This window comes from Lissotriton helveticus, chromosome 7, assembly GCF_964261635.1.
Source record: "Lissotriton helveticus chromosome 7, aLisHel1.1, whole genome shotgun sequence".
Lineage (NCBI taxonomy): Eukaryota > Metazoa > Chordata > Amphibia > Caudata > Salamandridae > Lissotriton > Lissotriton helveticus.
This window is the reverse complement of record NC_136068.1, coordinates 84,752,002-84,772,058: the sequence shown is the minus strand read 5'-3', so window position 1 is coordinate 84,772,058 and position 20,057 is coordinate 84,752,002. Positions and strand designations below refer to the sequence as shown.

Here is a 20,057-nt window from a genome sequence, read left to right as displayed (position 1 = left end):
ATTATGGTCCAAATTGTTTAAAGTTTCTGCTGCTGCCCGCATTTCTCAGTCTTTGTTTTTTATTTATCATAGAGCTATTATTACTCCTGTTCATATTTGTAAATTTTCCCCATCATCTTCCCCTCTTTGTTGGTCATGTTCTAAAGAATCGGGCACGCTTAAACATCAAATCTATGAATGCTCTTCTGTCTCATCCTTTTGGAATTCTGTTTGGAATATTTGCATGCCAATGTTTGGTTTTACAACTCCTTTATCACTTTTGCATGTGTTTTTAGGCTCTTTATCACATGACATAGACATTGTACCCTCCTCTGCAAGATTACTTGATCTTTTTATTGCTCTAGCTTTTAAAGTGATTTTATCCTCTTGGAAAGATAACTCCAAATTGTCTGTACTTACTTGGTGGAATTTCATTTGTGATGAACATAGGATTGCTGTCGCTGCATCTTCTTCTGTTTCCCAGAAAATTAAATCTGATCTCCTCTGGCTCCCTTTTACAATGTTAATTCTGTTTTCGCCCTTTGTGCAAATATTCCGCCTCTACATAATTTGGTCTTCTCTTTCTTTCTCTTTTCTCTCTTTCCTATTCCCCTTTCCTTTCTCTTTTTCTCTTTCCTTTTCTCTTTTCCAATCTACTTCTCTATTTTCCTATTCCATCTTCTTCTTTCTTTTAGGATATATTTTTCCATATGTCATATGCCTAATGTTTTACTTTATCAAGTTAAATACTTATTTTTCATATGGCTTGTGTATTGTATTTGCAAAAATCCTAATAAAAATCTTTTAAACAAAAAAAAAATGTTATGCTTGCAAAACGCACACGTGATTCCGTCATACAACCCTCCTTAACACCCTGAGCTATCCTCTTGGTAAACCGGTAGCAGAGAGACAAACAAGCTTTGTGTCCCAGGCATGGCATGATTGAGGACAGTTTGACAGCTACTTTGTAGACAGTCAGCTTTCAACGAAGCTGACTGTAGCCACCCTCCGGTACCTGCTGCCACAGCCAAAAGTAGGACGTCCACGACGGATGCACTGAGAAGTACTTATTCAAAGTGATTTGTTTTTAACATGATCCATCAGTGAACTATAATCACAAGAGTTATCATGTAGTATGTGGACCAGATTATTACTAAGCAATACTACAGTCTATAAAATCAATCACAATAGCTTTTTGTACACTTGGCATTCTGAGCTCATATTTGAAAGTGCTTTCATGCACGATAATGACGAAAAAGGAATTTGGTGAAATAAAATATTTGCTTAAGATCATGCAATGTAGGTGGGGAAGCCGCGATTTACTCAGGTTTTCTGGTTTCACTTTGTACAAACCAGCCCTTAAGCGGGTATCTATTTGTCTTTCTTTATGTTAAGGCTTTGATTTTGCCTTTCTTGTGCATTTTTTCTGTTGCTTTGATGTAGAACAAAGTGTTTGTGCATCAGTAAGAAGGGACCAAGACACCTCAAATTGATAACACCATGAGACTGTCAGGGCCCATCGCAAACCTTCAGTGCCAACAGATAGTTTGAAATGAGCCCTGACAGTTGCCTGTGCATGCAGGCGAGGGATATAGCGAAGGGCTGAGGGGCAGAATGGTGCTTAGTCAAGACAGGTGTGAGTCTTGGGTTACCCCAGGGCTGTGAGTGCTTGGTGCAGCTTTAGGGCGGTACGATTTCTTTTGCCTACTATTTGTTTTAAAATTGTTTGGTGTCACTTATAATGCTGTGTTTTTAAATCGACTCATAAACAAAAAGCTTACCGCCCTCATTGCTCTTTTGGGGCAGCAGCCCAACGCTTCTATAAGTGCACAGCCGATCTGAACGCTGTTGCGCTTACTGTTTACTTGAGCGGCCGCCATCATCTCAGGCGTGCTCGCTGACCACGCCCCCTTGATGCCACGCCCCCACCCATCCTATAAAGACGCTGACTTCTAGCGTCCGCTTTTGATTTCTAATCCCACTCCTGAGGCGGAAGCCGGGAGCTGGCGGTACGATTTCTTTTGCCTACTATTTGTTTTAAAATTGTTTGGTGTCACTTATAATGCTGTGTTTTTAAATCGACTCATAAACAAAAAGCTTACCGCCCTCATTGCTCTTTTGGGGCAGCAGCCCAACGCTTCTATCAGCGCACAGCCGATCTGAACGCTGTTGCGCTTACTGTTCACTTAAGCGGCCGCCATCATCTCAGGCGTGCTCGCTGACCATGCCCCCTTGAGGCCACGCCCCCTTTAGATAGATATGTGCATGCACAGGAAGCGCAGCGGACGAGCGCAGCGGGAGCGCCGTTTGCGCGCCGAAGGCGCGCCTAAGGCAAGCCCGTCTGCGCCCGTCCGCGCCAAGTCCGCGATAGGCGCAGGAAACTCTGGCCTAACCCCCCCCTTAGTAAGGTATCAGCCAAACGACCTGCTCCATCTACGCGGGATAAACTACTGCAATTGCAAGCTCGATATGAAGAACCTAAACGGTCCTTTCAGCTGTAAACTCTGCCGTTGGTCTTCCTACAGAGACCCAGCTAAGTCATTTACTCCCGTAACCAACCCCATGGATAATATACCGCACTTTAAAGGAGGGCTGATCAACGCTCGCTCCATGTGTCGGCACAGCCAAGACATAAGAGACCTTATCCTAAACTTAGACCTCGATTGCCTCCTTATAACGGAAACCTGGCTAACGGACGATAGTAACCCTGATCTAGCCATAGCCCTCCCCCAGGGCTTCTCCATCTTTAGGCAAGACAGACTGAAGGGGAGAGGCGGAGGAGTTGCCGTAACACTCGGAAACAGCTTCAACTGCCACACATTCAACTTAGACCCCCTAAAAGACATTGACGGTCTTGGCTTCTCAATCAAACTTAATGAATCCTCATCCTTCTCAGGAGGATTGATCTACCGCCCCCCTGGTAACGCCACCAGATTCCTGGACACGCTTAGTGACTCTTTGGGACACCTTCTCCTTAGATACCCGCACTTCACTCTTGTTGGGGATTTTAATTTACACCTCGAGTCCAAAACTGACTTACAGGCCAAAATCTTTCTACAGACCCTAGAAATTTTCAACCTTCAACAAAGAGTTACTCAGCCCACTCACCTACTAGGACATATACTCGATGGGGTATGCACTAACCTTCCCCTTCTAACAACCCTACCTCCTGTCCCACAAATATGGACTGATCATAGTCTGATCCCGTTCCATATAAAAACCTCACGCTTGCAGAATACTAGTAAACCCTGCTCACACTCGGTTAACCTCGTCAACTGGAAAAAGATAGAGGAAAATTTTGAGCTAAATCCTATTACTCAATCTCAGACCTCTAATCTGACCGGCAACACCGAACATGACGCTAATCTCTTCCACAGCTGGATTCTTCAGGAGATCAGAGCACGTGAACCTCCCAACCGTCCCCGAAGAACAGATAAAAAACCTAAGATCAATGCCCCCTGGTTCACCTCAGATCTAGCAAAAGCCCATCTATCTTGCAGAATAGCCGAACGCAAGTGGCGTAGAACGTACGACACGGCAGACAGACTTTCATATACTCAGCTGAGGAAAATATATCACTCCAACATTAAAACAGCTAAAAAAGTCTTTTATACGAACGCTATTAAGGAGTCCAAACAGAAACAAAAAACATTGTTTTCCATAGTGAAGACGTTCACCCAGCCCAGAGCGTTACAACCTGAAATTCCCCCATCTCAAGAGTTTTGTAACCAAATTGCCGACTTCTTTGAGGAGAAAATCGACGCCATCCAAAAAAAATTTCCTCCACCTCAAACAACCCAGATTTCAAGCATAACTGCTCAGAAAAAAATTCCAGTTGGAAGTCTTAAAAACTTTACACCGGTCAATCTAGATCAAACTAGAGAAGTTATTCTGGCATGCAAATCTGGATCACCATCTGACCCCTGCCCCCCCAGAATTCTCCATCAACTCATTGACGTGGTGAACCCAATCATTAACAAGATTGTCAACTCCTCCCTTAGCACGGGAACAGTGCCTCGCTTATGGAAACAGGGAATAGTAAAACCCCTGATGAAAAAATCCAATAAATCCCCTTCTGATCTTACTAATCTCCGCCCAATATCGCTCCTCCCTGCTCTAGGAAAGATTACCGAACAAATGGTTTATAGAGAACTCAAAAGGCATCTTGAAGTACACAACGTACTCCATCCCCAACAATCAGGCTTTCGCCCCCATCACTCTACAGAAACGGCTCTGATTGAATTAACAGACTCTATAAAGCTGCTGCAGGATCAAAAGAAGAAAGCCGTCCTTATTCTTCTAGACCTCACAGCGGCGTTTGATACCATCTCACATTCCATTCTGCTTAGTAGACTGAAAGATATTGGTATCTCAGAGGTGGTTCTAGCGTGGATAACGTCCTTTTTAACTGACAGATCTCAAACGATCGCCCTAGGTCCTTTCCTCTCCAAAGAGAAGAGGGTCCCATCAGGAGTTCCCCAGGGCTCCATTTTGAGCCCTCTACTCTTCAATATTTACCTAATTCCACTCATATCTCTGATTGAGTCATTCGGCATACTGGTAACATCGTATGCCGATGATACGCAACTCATCGTGCCACTAGAGGATCACTCTACTAAAGCTGAACAAAACCTCAAAAGCTGTCTGAAGGCTGTTTTTCATTGGATGGATATAAACCATCTTAAATGCAACTCCAGCAAGACAGAGATCCTCCCAATGGGAAAAAATACCAACTTCTGTCCAGGCCTATGGTGGCCTGAAGATTCAGCTGCTCCCCCCCAGACCGTAACAACTGCAAGGAATCTTGGAGTCCTGTTCGACACCGATTTGTCTTTCGACCAACACGTTAGGACTGTGGCTGGTCGTTGTTTCGGAATCATAAAGCCTCTTAAAAAATTATTTGACTTCTTACCGATAGACTCTAGAAAAACCGTAGCAGTGGCCCTAATTCTCGCACGTCTTGACTACTGCAACGGTCTTCTGGCTGGCGCAAAGAAATCTACACTTAAGAAACTCCAAAGTGTACTCCATTCTGCAGCCAGATTAGTTTTGAAGCTACCCAGAAAATCTTCAATATCCGCAGCTTTAAAAGATTTACACTGGCTCCCACTTCATAAAAGAATATTCTTCAAGATTCTTATTGTTGCATTTTGGGCATTTAATAACTCCGGCCCGAAATATTTCATCAGGCGTTTCCCTCACTATAACCCTAGCAGAACCCTGCGCTCCTCCGATGACAATCTAATCCTTCCAGCCAGGTTTAATCTGAAAACCAAAGGTGGTAAAACCTTAAATTATCTGGCCACCAAAGCCTGGAACCTCATGCCCAAAAACCTGAGGTCCCAATCTCAAGAAAAACATTTCAGGAAATTACTAAAAACCTGGATATTTAATCTTCCTGATGACTACACCATGGCAGCCATCTAATTCTTAGCCTCTAGGAAGTAATTTGATCTCCTACCAAGAAATCAGCGCCAAGATGCTCCTTTCGCTCTATAAATACCCCTACAAATTACCTACAAATTAGGGCAGTATTTGGCTAAGTGCTACAGGATCAAATGAATGAGGACATTGGTGAAGCGTATGTACAGCCTGCCCGCCAGTGGTTTAAATTAAAAGAGAGCTGAATCAGCCATCATTTCATGTTTAATAACCTTGTGCTTGTTAAGTACAGTGACAGCTCCCAGAAAATGCTGTCCCCCCAACGTGAACCCTCAACAGCACGCCTCCACATCTCCAACTCCAGCCTCACCACTCATAAACTTCACCAGCCGCCACTGCTCACAGGTTGCAAAGAATTAGCGCCTTTATTACAGAGCCAGCAACACCAATAGTGGGTAGTGGGCACAGCACTCATACACTTTCATACATATATACAAACATACCGGGATGTAGGGAATCCCCCCTCGCTTAAGTAGCTTAAGCGAGGGCTCCCGCTGGGAGCCATGGGTTGGTGAAATAGGTTCCAGTGAACATTACTTAGATATTTATGGAACTGCTGTGTCTGCAGTTCTGGCAAAAAGTGCTCATAAATAATGCTGTTAGGCAATACGTGCAGGAAAGGTATAGAAGGTGGGCAGACATCAAGAGCAAACAAAAATTATGAAATCACAAAAATAGTGGAAACAGAGCAACAAATAAAAAAGGTAAGCATGAGAGAAAAGCTTGAAAGAAAAAGTAATGATGAAAGACAACAGATGGGTAAATAGAAGGAGGAAAGAAAGAATGGGAGAAGAAAGTAAGAATGAAAAAAAGGAAAGGTAAAAGGAAATAAGGAAGAAAAGGTGAAAGGCAGAATGGTAAGGTAAAGAAATAGGTAGATGGAAGGGTGAGAGGATGGATGAAAGAGCAGAAGGATCAATAGGATATAGGGTGAATGAGTGGAAGGTTAAAGAATGATAGGTGGGGAAAGAGAAAGAATGGGTGAGTGAAAGTATGGGTAGATTCAATTCAATTATTTTATTATGATTTAGAATTTCACAGAATTCGAGATAAAATACATTTTAAAACACAATTCATTCCGCCAAAAATCTCCAATATAATTACAAGTTATCATTTTTATTTAAAAACACGAATAAGCATAGCAGTAGCAGTCGATCTTAAAATTTACAAAGTCAAAAAAGCGTGAACTTTAAATTATAGAATTGTCATACATGAGTTCTTACCAATTTATACACGTTTCTTATCTTGATTCTATCCTAAAAACATTCGATAATAAAACTTTTTATAAAATGTCAAAATATAAAATGTACTATACAGTACTGAATCATGGGCATAATATCGATGGTTATGTGAACGTATTGATGGTTGGATGACTGAAAGGACAGATGTATAAATGGATGTATGTATGATTAAAGGGGGAACGTAACTCTCCGGAGGAGGGTTACTGTTTGCATGCCTCATGTACTCAGTGTGAGTAGAGGTATGGTTCAAGTGGAGCATTTGAATTTTCCGGAAACTCCCTTGCATACATAGACAAACACATAGACACACAGAAACATTTACACAGCATCTGAGAATTGTATGTGCTTACACTCCTCTGGTCCCGATTCCTGCTTGTGTCCCAACGGAAAACATCCTTTACAACGCAACTTTTACTCCGCACTACCATTATGACGCAACTATTACAACGCAAGTCATTACAACGACTTGCGCTGGAGGGCGCTCTAGGATAGGGAATAGTTTAATTACTATCCAACACCTTCCCTACTATCCACGGGGACTGGAGTTGGAATAGTAAATTAAACTATTCCACTATCCAGCGCCCCCCAACGCAAGTCGTTGTGACGACTTGCGTCGTAAAAGTTGCGTCGTAATGGCATGCGGAGTGAAAGCATGCGTTGTAATGACATACATCCGTCCTAACCTCTGCTGAGGGATGCCTCACCTCTTCCGCACACGCCTGGACTGATGCTCCTGGGGATGAGGTCCCCAATTCTTGTTCACATTAGGGAGAAGGTTACAAGGGAGTGCCTTAGAGATCTGGGGCCAAGGGGGTAAACTCAAGTGCCTTGTGCACCCAGGATAGGTGTTGTGAGTAAGTGCTTCGAGCGAGGGTGCACGGGGGTGACCAGGAGATCCTCAAGGCGCTAGGTGAGTGGTTGAAGAGGTGTATCTCAGGTGATAAGGAGAAGAAGGTGGACAAGAATGCATTCGGACTGGGGGAGGCGTTGGACAGGAGAGCCTCAAGCATCCTGGGGTGGCGCTATCCAGCTGCTCATGTAAGTAAACTCTCTCCATGGGCCACAGTAGCAAGATCTCCAGTAAGGCTACCAGATTAGGCCCAGTCTGAGGAGTAAAGAAACCCATCATCTGCCCCCTTCGGGTCCTGCTGTGTAGGCCTCCTTGTTAATTGTTTATTTATTTATTTTTATTTTGAACGTTTTATATAGCGCGAACCAGACTCTTGCGAGTATCAGAGCGCTTTACATGACAAGTAGAAATATATACAGAATATAATACGCTATAGTGAATCACACAATAAGGAAGTGCTAGATAAGTCTAGAACAAAAAAGGCAGTGCGATGCTAGTGCAAAATGGCAAAGATAAACATAAGGACGCATATAGGTGAAGAAAAGCAAGTAATAAAGTACAGTGAATAGATAGAGTTCACGTGGATTGAGCCATGAGGATAGCTTTAACTTCTCTTTTGAAGGACGCCGAGGAAGGGTTCCATTCTAGTTTCACTAGGCAGCGCATTCCATATCCTTGGAGCCATACCGGAGAAGGACCGGTTATACGTTTTTAGGTCGAGCTGGTAAACTGCATCCAAAGGATGCAGGTGTCCAGCTGGAGACCTAATGTTGTCGGTCTCGGGGGGAGGACGGACAAGAGGGTGTTACGAGCTTGAAAGCGGCCGGATTTGTGTTCCGTCCCGCGCCGTGCACTTCCCTCCCATACTCCCAGCAAGTCAGCCTAACACACATGCATGCACACAGACACACACACACACGCGCGCACACTTACTTACTTACACTCACACACGCAGGCACCCAGACGCAGGCAGACACATACAGGCAACCCCCTCTCCCCTCCCCCCTTACCTAACCGGGCTTGGCACGCAGATTTAACATCGTGGACGTGCATGCCCAGCCTCCCGGCGCCGTGCACATCTCCTGTCTGTCCCACATTCACACAGCGCCTCTCTCATTCACGCACGCAGCCCCCCATGAACACACACACAGACACGCACATACACACACACCCCCCCCAACTAAGCCCCACTCACCCATCGACGTCCTCAGTCGCCCCTCCTGACTTCTGCAGCCACCACCCGACAGCCGTGACGCTCCCGAACTTCCGGTTTCGGGACGTGCACGCTCACGGCTTGTTTATTTCTTCTTTTCCTTCCACGCTGCTATAATGGAGTAGTCCGTCGTTTGTCTCTACCGGTGTTAGTGTCTCTCGCACTGATGGCTGATGTTGCAGAAAATGTGCCTGGCGGTGGATGACTTGTTCTCCTCTCAGTTGCGTCAGGTCTGGGATCTTTCCTGAAAATTTATTTTTTGAGACTGTATTTTTTTTTATGTAAACCTTTGTTCTTTGTTTTCTACCACAATACCGCCTTCACTGTGCGGTCTCTTTTCGACCTCCTGTTCCACGCTGTGTCCATGGCCGAATAGGATTCCATTAAGGAACACAGATGCCACAACGCGGTGCTTCTATATTCAGTTCATAGGTGTCTTACTAATGTCAAAGCGAATATTAGTGCCAAGCCTACTTTTTGCCAAGATCAACCAATCGATCTTGCGCTTGTGTGCAGCAGTGGGCTTCTCGTCTTTTTTAAAAATAAAACTTCTAGTATATAAAGTCTTTTGGCGCATCTCTCATACCCATTAGAGTGCACATTTAATTTTCAGCTTTGTATGATGGGGGCCAAACCAAAGAGTGAACTTTTTTCAGCTGTACTTGGTTCTGAATGAACCTTTTTACCTCTGTTAAAAATATTGTACAGATGTGTAAGTGTTTTCATGTTCTCTCAAAGGTCATTGCTTCGGATTGATGCAGTAGGCTGCGTCACAGCCCATAAAGGTTATACTATTTATTCTCGAGTGGCGGTCTGCTTTGTGACCTTAGAACTGCATGCGTCAGGAAGGGGGCAATGTTCCTTTGGTGTTTTCCCTTTGCTGTGTGTTCCAGTTCCCATATGTATACACAGCATTGTATGGGCAGCTCAAAGTAAGCAAGAATAAAGGCTGCATGATTTGGTCTTGTTTAAAACTGCATTTATTTCGATGAGAAATAATGCCATCTCTGCTTTTTCTTCACATAAAACTGGACAGATGTGCATTTTGAGCTCTTGAGGATGTTCTGCACATGCAGCGACGTTTGGTGGTAGACTGAACTTTGAACTGTTGCATACCCGGGTGTGGTGGCTTAGTGGACTAATGCGTCCACTGCAGGGGCCTGTGTTCGACCTCATGGTTACAGGTTCAAATCCCAGAGGGTCCACTCAGCCATTCATCCTTCTGAGGTGAATGAAATGAGTACCATTGAGTTGGGTAACAATAAACATCTGTTGTTCAGCACCAAGATTCCCTTGGGTGAACATGCGCTTTACAAATTCACATGTTATGTTACCCTGAGACAAATAGCTTGATGTATTAAAGTAAAGCATGCTTTGCTGGAGGCTATCCCTCGTATTTTTAAAATGCTTGTTTTTCAGCCATGCTGTTGCTTGGGCATCGTCCTAAAGCAGGATACCACGCTTTTAGTATGAAGGGAATGTCGCAGATCTTTTTATGGAAGAATTTTATTTGACGCCCTCAGTAAGTTCTTACAGTGCGACCATAAACATTCACCACTGTATGAACGCGGACAAGCCCAAGACTGACGTGATGGGACCAGTGGACACAAAATGGTCTCGGACAGCTGCCACTTCTCTTCACCATTGCGCTCCCAACATACCTTGTAAAAATTGCACTTACCGCACCAGCAACCCCATAACTCATGGTTGGGTGCCATTGCCCTTCGCTGGCAGTGAGCCTCAAAGATCCTCCTGTTTATTTTTTCCTCTTAATAAAACCTGACGGATCGCATGGCACAGCTGCATACAGAGACTGCCATATGGAGCAATTGCTACATAATTTCCATGTGGCTGGTAACTACTCGTGCTGCCACAGCTGCGGTGCCCACTGTTAAAGGTTAAAGGCTCTGCCAGCTGCAGTGCTGCATGCCCCCTACTAACTGCAGCAAACCACCTCAAACTTTCCTTTGTGCTTATTCCACCCAGGAACAACCAGTATTTTCTTTTCCTATTTATATTTGTTCCTATTTACAAGACAGTAACGGACATTTAGGGTGCACCACTAAGTGTGGCTGCTTGGCATATGGACTCCACCCTGTCTTGGGTGAAACTACCTCAGTCTATACTAGAGGTTGGTTCTTGGTGTTTTGCTTTGCGTTATGGAGCTAGTAGTCTAGTTTACGCAATTATAACATCAGGCCTACAAGTCCCAGAATGCAAAGCAAAATCAAGGTGAGGATGAACTAGGCACGTGTTGACCTGATAACCTTGAGCGCAGTGGTTTTTGCATCCCTTGCATGGAGCACCCTGGTGAAATGTGTTACTTTGGAGTAGGATTGTAAACCTCTGTCTGTCCAGAGGTAAGTTACTTACAGTGCAACCGAGTCAGTCAAGGCTCTCGTTTTTGTGTGACTAGCTCACTCAGGATTTCCTTTTAATTCGTTATTTGCAGGCCTCTGTTCAAAGAGGCATAAGCAGGAATACGAGTCCTAGAATGTAACGGAAAATATGGACTGGGTGACCAAGGTACTCGTGCGGGAACCAGGTCATCTGCACTTAACAAATGACCAACATAAAAAACCCATAAAGAACACATTTCGGGTTTTGTGTGTTTCGAATGCGAGTAAGTAACCCGCCTCATTGCATTCTAGGACTTGTTGTCCGGGATTTGTAAAAGAAAATGCAGGCTATGCGACCAAAAAGCCAAGGTCACCATGCACTAGTCTATTTTTTTACCTTCCTCAAATTGACTTGGCTATGTCCCTTTATAGACATGGCAAGAGGTAGTTTACATTGCAGTTTCACTGGTTTAATTGGTCTGAGTCAAACACGATTAAAGATCACCACTTGGCCACTCTGCAAAACGGGTTTAGAGTGATTTTATTCGCGGGTTTATTTTTGCTTCATCTCGAGTACACAGAGGACAGCCACCAGCAACAGCATGCTGCTAAACGCTTCAGACAGACATAACCTTGTTTACCTCGAAGGACTTTCAGAAGACCTCGTTTTATGCAAATAAACGTTTTATTTTCCCCTTCACCCTGCAACTCACACATATAAGCATCCATACATGGCCTTAACAAATTCTTCTTAATATTATTAAATTTTAAAAAATCTGCGGGAGGAAAAAGCTATAGCTAATTCTCAAGGAAGAAGGAGCTCTTGTTATTTGTAATATCAATACATCTAAGTCTCGTAAATACAACACATATTGCATTACAAATGCTATAGGTGTCACATTTGCGAAAGTTAAAACTATTGGCATTGTAAATGACAAAGCTATTAATTTCGCTATTTTCAAAACCAACACATACATAAAAACTTTGTCATTTACAATACCAATAGCTCAAACTTTCCTAATGCGAGACCTATTGCATTGCAAATGCTTGTTTTCTTGGCAATTCGTTGAGGTTGTAGGAGAAGAGTCTTGGCACTCCTGGAAGCTCTGCTGCCCGCTGAGAGCACCAGTTTCTGAGCTAAGTATAGTGGGGTGAGACTCACCAGAGGCAGCAACATGGTCCCTTGGCCACACATCTACAGTGGGGAAGGCAGCGTGTCTTTGGTCCTCACGCTCAGTGAACGGTGAGCTATTTGCTCATAGTCCACTGAGACGGCATCATCAGTCCCACGGCCACGGTAGCCTGCAGTGTAGAGTACCAGGCTGAAGAATCAGCAAGTGAAATGCACAAGCATGGAGGAAAAGAAAGACGTTAATCATAGTGTTTTGAGGAAACACCATTCACCCTGAAGAAGTGGGCGTATGGGTAGTCTTAAATCCAGGGGCGGCTCCTCCACTAGGGCGGAGGAGCGTCGCCCCACTGCTTTCTCGCAGTGTGAGAAAGCCAAAGCATAAAATGGTAATAACTAAAAGTTATTAACATTTTATGTTTGCTTTGCGCATTGCGGGCTGGTGGACGGGTGGGCAGGGCTGCTCTGCTCTTTGAGGGCGCAAAGACTGTTTGGGCAGCCCTTTTGGTCCACCCAAACCAGTCTTGCGCACTCTTCCCTTCTCCATACAGACTGCATTGCACCCATATGGTGAACATGGCCACCCCATTACTCCCTGGCTGGGCAGCAGCCTGACCAATCACAATTCTGTGTGCAGCGTTGTGATTGGGTTTGGAGAGGAAACCTGGCTGCCTGCTTCCTGTTCCTGTCAGAGGCAGGAGAGCAGGAGTCGAGAAGATGCGGGACCCTGGCGGAAAGGTAAGTTTACTTTTTAATTTTTTTTCATTTCCCCACGATCCCTCCCCCCATTATACCCCCCAGGAATCCCCCCGCGACCGCTCACATCTGCCCCCCCACCCACGAGCAATGCCAGCCGCTACTGTTTAAATCCCTTCCTCTGCATTGTTTGTTGTCGAGGTTTCCCAGTTCAACATGATGACAACCTTTTTTCCTGTGATTTCATTTCCTACCTAGACCATTTATAATGGGGCTTTCGACAGAGAAGCTTGCGTCACAATTCCATTCCCTTTTTTTGCATCATGGTAATCGCCCGCTTTGATACCTTTTGTCTCTAGTATCTGTTCCCTTGTTTCTGTAGCAGTGCTGCTTATTAGCTCGAGAGGTGAGCGCAAATTCCATAATTTGCTTTTGTGTAATTACGTGAAATTACAGCAAAATTATGTCAAATGAAAATCCATTATTCCACTCAATATTTTCTATAGAACTGCATTCTTGTGTCCATATTTGGCAAGAGGAGGCATTTAAACAAAAGCCCCCCGAGTAACAACCGCTCACGTTCTATTGTTTGCATGTTCTCAAGGTAAATTTTTACTGTAAATTGCATGTTCACGTTAATTTTTTTACCATGAATGGTGTATAATTGCATGAAGTAGCATAATGGCATTTCAGGGAAGGGATGATTTTGGTGACAGTCATAACACAAAATTAACAAAATTACTCAAGTTACGCCTGTGTAATTTTGCTCATGCCTAATTAGATCCTCACATTTGTAAAAAATCTATGCTGCCCTCTTTCTCAACCCTGTTGGTGACTTGCTTATCAACTCCTGTACCTCCCTACCACCTTCTTGGGTTTTGTGGCTTTTTTCCTAACTTCAGGCTCAACAAATTATATATTTCACATCAGCATGATATTCCCAAATATTAGTAACTAAATATAAAGACATTATCAGCCAATAGGGTCTATGATAGGGTAAATAATAAGTTAATGGCAGGCTTTCTGATCAAAGTTGTCAAATGCAGTCCTCGTGTGTGGTGGCTTTTCACACAAATAACTGATCAAAATATATCTTCTTACATTCTGAACTATGTGAAATTCTATTTACAAGCCATCTTACAAATCCTCTCATCTTCAGTCTGAAAGCGGCGGGTTTTTGTAGGGGTATAAGAAGTTTGCGTAATTTGCTTTCACACAATTATGTGAACTGTCTGCAACATTTAGCAAAATTGCACTTAATTACTCAAAATGCTGTTTCATCGTTTCGTGCTATGTTTTGACACAAAATTAGGGTGTTCGAGCATCCTGACTTTGCCAGGACAGTCCTGTTTTTTTCGCAAGCTGTCCCGGCAAATTTTGAGACATTTATCTCATGTCCCAGTTTTTTAGAGAAGATCGAGTGAAAACATCGAGAGGCATATTGTTTTTTGTCTAAAGGCAGGATGAAGTTGCAGCTCTTCTCAGAGCACAATTTAAATAATACCCATGAGGCTGAGTTTAAAAGTTGCTTTTAATTTAGTTCCTTAGTGCCTCATTGTCTGTGTTTCTATGTTGATGTCATTTAAGTCACTTTGTGCCCCTCGGCTCATGTAAAAGTGTAGTCCATCTTCTATGTTTGCTAAATGTCCCGCTTTTTGGTTTTCATCATTGGCCACCCTACACAAAATGCATCAATTTATGGCACAAGTGTATATTTAAACAAAGCATCAGTGGCGGCCGCCACCTATCTAAAGTCGTAGGGCAGCCGCAACGGTGGGGGTTGGGGAAGAGGGGAGAAATAATAAAAAAGATTTACCTGCCGCTTCGCTCCTGCTGACTCTGCTGGCCGCCTCGCTGCTCCTCTTGTTGGGCCGGAAGTGGATTGGCCCTCAAGGCACAAGCATCCTACCCAATCCATACGCTGCTCTCACGATATGAGAGCAACGCCAGGATTGGTCTGAACGGCCTCGTTTGCAGCTCAGACAGTGCATTGGAGCCTGTGGCAATTCTCCAACCCTGCTGTGCAACACAGCTGGGTTGTAGAAACATAAGTGAGCATGTCTGTTTGGCTGGCCTAAAACAGCCGGCAAAACAGACATGTGCACTTATAAGTGCACACTACTCCTCCCCCCTGCAATGTCCAGCCCGGCCCCGCCCATTCTCATTGCAGGGCTCAGACAACATAAATCAAATGTTAACATTGTGTTATTATCATTTTATTTATCATCTTCTGTCGACGGGCTGTGGGGCGTTCTGGCGATGGGCTGTGGGGCGGCACTCCTCCGCCATTATGGAGAAGCCGCCCCTGCAAGCACCCTGAACAACAACCACACACTCTGTTGTTCGTGTACATTTGCGGATGCCGTAAATGTTTACTGCAAATGGCTGCTAATTGCTTGAAGAGTAATGGTATCATTTCAGAACTTTCCTTACCGAAATTACGTGGCACCGGTGTAATTTAAATTTGTGGCAGGCCAATTTTTATAGAGCAGACGGCGTGCTGAGATCTGAGGGACAGAATAAGCATATTCGCAAGTATAGCTTAGTCTTTGGCAATACCTGCTTCACTTAATTTACGAGATAATCTTGCCACCGTGACAAAAGAAAATACAACTGCGGTTTCAAACATGTTCAGTGAAAGCAGAAAATAGAGACACGGCACACTTGCAAACTGCAGTGTGCTACCAAGACTGACCACACGATAGAGCCAAAGTACTGTTAAAAACATAAACCATGCACCACACTATAGTAGAAAGTACTTTATTGTCAACGCAAGTCAGGCTTCCCTTGCCAAAGTAATCAGCTAAAATACATTATGTATAACAGTCTGTCCAATACCGATGACTTCATTTCAGTCTTTCTTTTAAATCTGTTTTGCTGATGTACTTTGCTGACGTAGTTTGCTTTCTTCCCCTCCCTTCTGCGGTGCTCCAGGGTGATGCACAGTTTTTATTCTTCAGGTTTAGGAAGGAAGGCTTTCCTTTCAGAGTGTGGACCTGTAGATGTCCCAGGTGCCTCTGTAGGGGGAGCAGCATAGGAAAAACTGTCTCCCAGGCCCTAATTATGAGCATAGATGCTATTTATCGCATCTCATAAATAACATCACATGGGACTTTCCTTGTCAGGGCAGCTAAATAGCACCTATTACAAGTTTCTGGGGAATAACATGAAGATTTTGGTGTTTAAATACTGTATGCTTTTCCCTTGTGAAATATCGGTAGGTTTGACCTGCTGAACTTTAATTAAGATAGAGGTATTTAATAAATCCGATAATCCGATGCGTTAAAAGCAATCAAACTCGTAATTCTGATCCCGACGCAAACAGGGGCTTACGCAGGAGTTGGAAAACAAAGACACACTTGTAACCAGGCCCCCAGTCTCTAGTTCTTCCAAGTCTTAATATTGGTAAATTCTGCCCTCTGGGTTTGTAGTTTGATCTCTGTCACCATTCTGTATCTCAGTCACCCTGTTTCTGATGATTGTTTGTGCTTATTGGGTTTCACCCCAGCAAGGCATTCAGCAGGATAACATTTCTGCCCTGTGATATGTAGTATTCTAGCCCATTGTGTTGTCACTGGTGTGTCTCCCAGTACAGTATGGAGAGCTTCCATTGGGCCTGTTCTAAGTCTCTAGGAAGGCCCTGCTCCTGCCTGTGGTCTCCTATGTTAACATTCAGTGTGGGCTGCTCCAGAGGGAATTTATGACTGTAAGAAACTACTACATATCAGGGTTTCTTTGGAGAATTTCACCAGTTAACCCCTTCCACGCGGGGCTAATTGCCCCGCGGTGCAGTGGGAGGGGCCGTGCGCTGCGCCGCGGTACTCATGACGAGTCCAGCTCGTCATGCTGCAGAGTGGAGCTGTGCTCATGACGAGCTGGACTCGTTATGACTCTTCCCACTCCTTTAGAATGCCCGCACAGAAGGGGGAATTCGCCACGGGTGGGAGGGCCGCGGCAGTTATGACGAGCTAGGCTCATCGTGAGCACAGCTCCACTGTGCCTCATGACGAGCTCAGCTCGTCATAAGCATGGAAGGGGTTATGGGCTAATTTATTGTTTGGTGGGAGGCCCACAAACCTGTTGGGTTAGGGAAGGCCATCCCTTCCGCCACTCAGCAGAGGACCACCTGCCATATCTAGACACCAAACCCCCCTCCCTGCATGGCATAGATTTTTGTGACAAAAGTGATCAGTGCTTTGAATTTGGGGAGAGGGTGTAGCCTTACAGCTAGAGCGGTCGACCTCGAAGCTGGGGAACTAGGTTCGAGTCTCGGCAACAACGCTCAACATCCTGTGATTCCGGGCAGATCACTTAATCTCCCCGCGCCTACCAAAAATGAATGTGTCCTTGTGTAACGAAACTGGTGCCCATGTAATGTGCTCTGATACCTTGGGTCTAGTTCGCCCTATATAAAACTCTAAAAAATATATATATATATAATTTCATTCCTGCTGAGTGGGTAGCATCTCTTTTTTGTTTTGCCCTCATCCACAAGCACTCGAAAGCAGTGGTTTGTTGATAAAAAAACAAAGTTTGAAAAAAGTAGAAGCAATGTACATGGGACACAGTGCAGCAAGTGATTGACCTGGATGCAAACACATCAGTCAAGTGGAGAACTTAGGGTCTGAGGTCAGGTTACCTGGTTGTGACTCAGTCACTGGACAATATCTCCCTCTCGTTCCAGTTTATCATCAAAGAACAATGGTTTATGTTTCAGAGGGTGTGTTAGTACACTATGATCAGTAGAGCAGATCTTCAAAATAAACACAATCTTCTGTTAACTCTGGTGTTGTATAAGAAATCTTTCTATGCAAAAGGTTAAATGATTTTGGGATACATGTGCAACCATTTTTAATTGCCGCAAATGGTGATTCGGCCACTTTGGGACCGCCTAATCAGCTTTTGCCATGCACCAACCCTATTTTGCAAGTTGATGAACTATTACTGACTTGCACAATAGGGTTTGTAAGTCACAGGGGCATGTGGTCGCAAAACAATCGCAGGTGACCGCCTACTTCAAGTAGCCAGTCGCAAACAGGTAAGGGGTCCCCAGTTCCCCTTTGTGAATGGTAGAGAAAAGTTTTTTAAGAGCAGACAATGGTCACAGTGACCACTGTCTACTCTTAAAAAAATTAAAAGGAAATATTTCATTTTTGGGTTTTAAATGCATCCCGTTTTCCTTTAAGAAAAACGGGCTGCATATTTTTACAAAATGCTTTATTTGGTGGACCGAGAGTAGCTTTCAGTGAATTTCCATTGTGGTTCACTGCACTCATTTCAGACTTGTTCTTGTGGATGCAGTCTCATAAATTATTGGATTATACCAGAAACTTAATTCCTGATTTAACTTATGGAAACTTTTGAGCTGTATAATTTTGGCAAGGCTCTTTCTTCTGTACAATTCTTGATACCTATTATGAGATTAATTCATTCACCATTGATTCTGTTCTGATGGTTGCTTTCAAAACGTTAAGCTTGTGTCCTGATGCTTAACTTCTAAGTAATTAGATCGAAACGCCGTCGACATTCCCTTTGGCAACTAAAGAGGATGCAGTCATTGAGTTGTTGATCTTGTGATATATAAAAAACATGTGTTTATTATTCCTCGGCCATTGTGTTTGGTTGTATAGTGTTTGGTTGTAATTTGCGTTGCTTGTATGTTCATTATGTGTAACCCCGTGACCACCATGTTATGTGTTTGTATTTTTCGTGATTTTTTCATGTTTTATAATAAGTTATTTCAATAACACAAAGTCATTTTCAGGAAAAATCTTTGTCTATGGGTACCCTTTATTTATATGTCATGTATATTGTATGTACACTTCTTTCTGTGTTTAAACACAATTTGTTCTATGTAAATGTTTCCCTGAACCACTGTGGCTTTGATATTATGTAAAAAGCAATCACAGACATCGTAGTCTGCTGGTCCTAGCAGGCCACCATCCCTGTATTTACAGGCCATTCCCAATGGGTCGCAAATTGCGACTTACCTCATGAATATTAATGAGGTAGGTAAACTGCGACCCCATTAGGAATCACTAAATGTGTTTTGGACACATTAGTACAATTAATTTTCGATTTGCGAGTCACAAAATGAAATGGTCATACATGTTGCCCTAGGTCTTAAGCACCAAAATCGCAAAAGAGAATGAAGCAATCTACTAGTACAGCTATTCTATGTTAGATAATAAATCATTCTCAAAATGTTTGCATACATATTTGCTGATATATTTGCTAATCTCAATGGGCTCACGATAATGGTCCAAAGCAGTCGGAAGTTCTTGTTGAGTGTCCACTGGGTGTGCACCAGAGGTTCCACACTCAACACAAGTTCTTCTCTTGGGAAGACAATAAAATTGGATCTTGTGGGGCTCTCAGGGATCCACTCCTCCTAGGTCCTTCTTGTGAGTCTCTGTCGTAAGAGTTTCCTCATTAGACTGCTCCCGGCGTGTATCCACTATTGAGCCAGAACAGCCTCCACCAAGCCCAACTCAATGACATTATTCCCTCGGAAACAGTCCCCAGAAAGGTCTCCTCGCACGCCCACCTTGACTAGTTCTATATGTTACCTAACCTGCTGCTGCACGAAGGTTACACAGAGTCTAGAAGTATCTATCAATCAATCAGGGATTTGTAAAGCGAGCTACTCAACCGTGAGGGTCTCAAGGCGCTGAGAGGGGGGGGGCGTATCTCCCATAGATTAACATACAATAGATGTTTTTGGACCCCAGTAGAGAAGGCAGCCATTGTCAGACTGGCACTCCTCATGTGGAGGAGATAGCCCACCAAAGCACCTTTAGAACACAAACACTGCAAAGACAGTACTTTTAAATAAAATATAAAATAATTTAAAATAATGTATGAAAATGTTGCACATCCATTGTTTAAGAAATGTTCAAACCTTTTTAAAATATTTTTTTATTGCTTTGCATACAACAAAAAATATAGGCCATCAGCAGGTGCTTATCAAAGCTGTATCTGGGGGTACAGCTGCCCCCTTTCCCCTGGGGATGTTACTCCTAATGTGCCAAAGCCTCATTTATACTCTTGCTAGTACGGTCGCTCCCTGCTTAACAATACTACTGCTCTTTTTCCTCCATCTCTGCCGTCGCCTGTCCGATATCCTTCACAGGCCCTTGTTCTTGTGGCAGATAGTCGCTCGAAAGGG

The 20,057-nt window shown here is 43.8% G+C and overlaps 1 long non-coding RNA gene across 1 annotated transcript in view; it reads right to left on the bottom strand.

Annotated features, from left to right (window-relative positions):
* The window catches only part of LOC144766631 (uncharacterized), a 95,164-nt gene extending 80,403 nt beyond the window's left edge, over positions 1 to 14,761 (bottom strand). Inside the window, exon 1 of the long non-coding RNA XR_013597861.1 lies at positions 14,706 to 14,761. This is a non-coding gene — a long non-coding RNA (uncharacterized LOC144766631). The remainder of the gene's footprint in view (positions 1 to 14,705) is intronic.
* Positions 14,762 to 20,057: the final 5,296 nt, after the last annotated feature.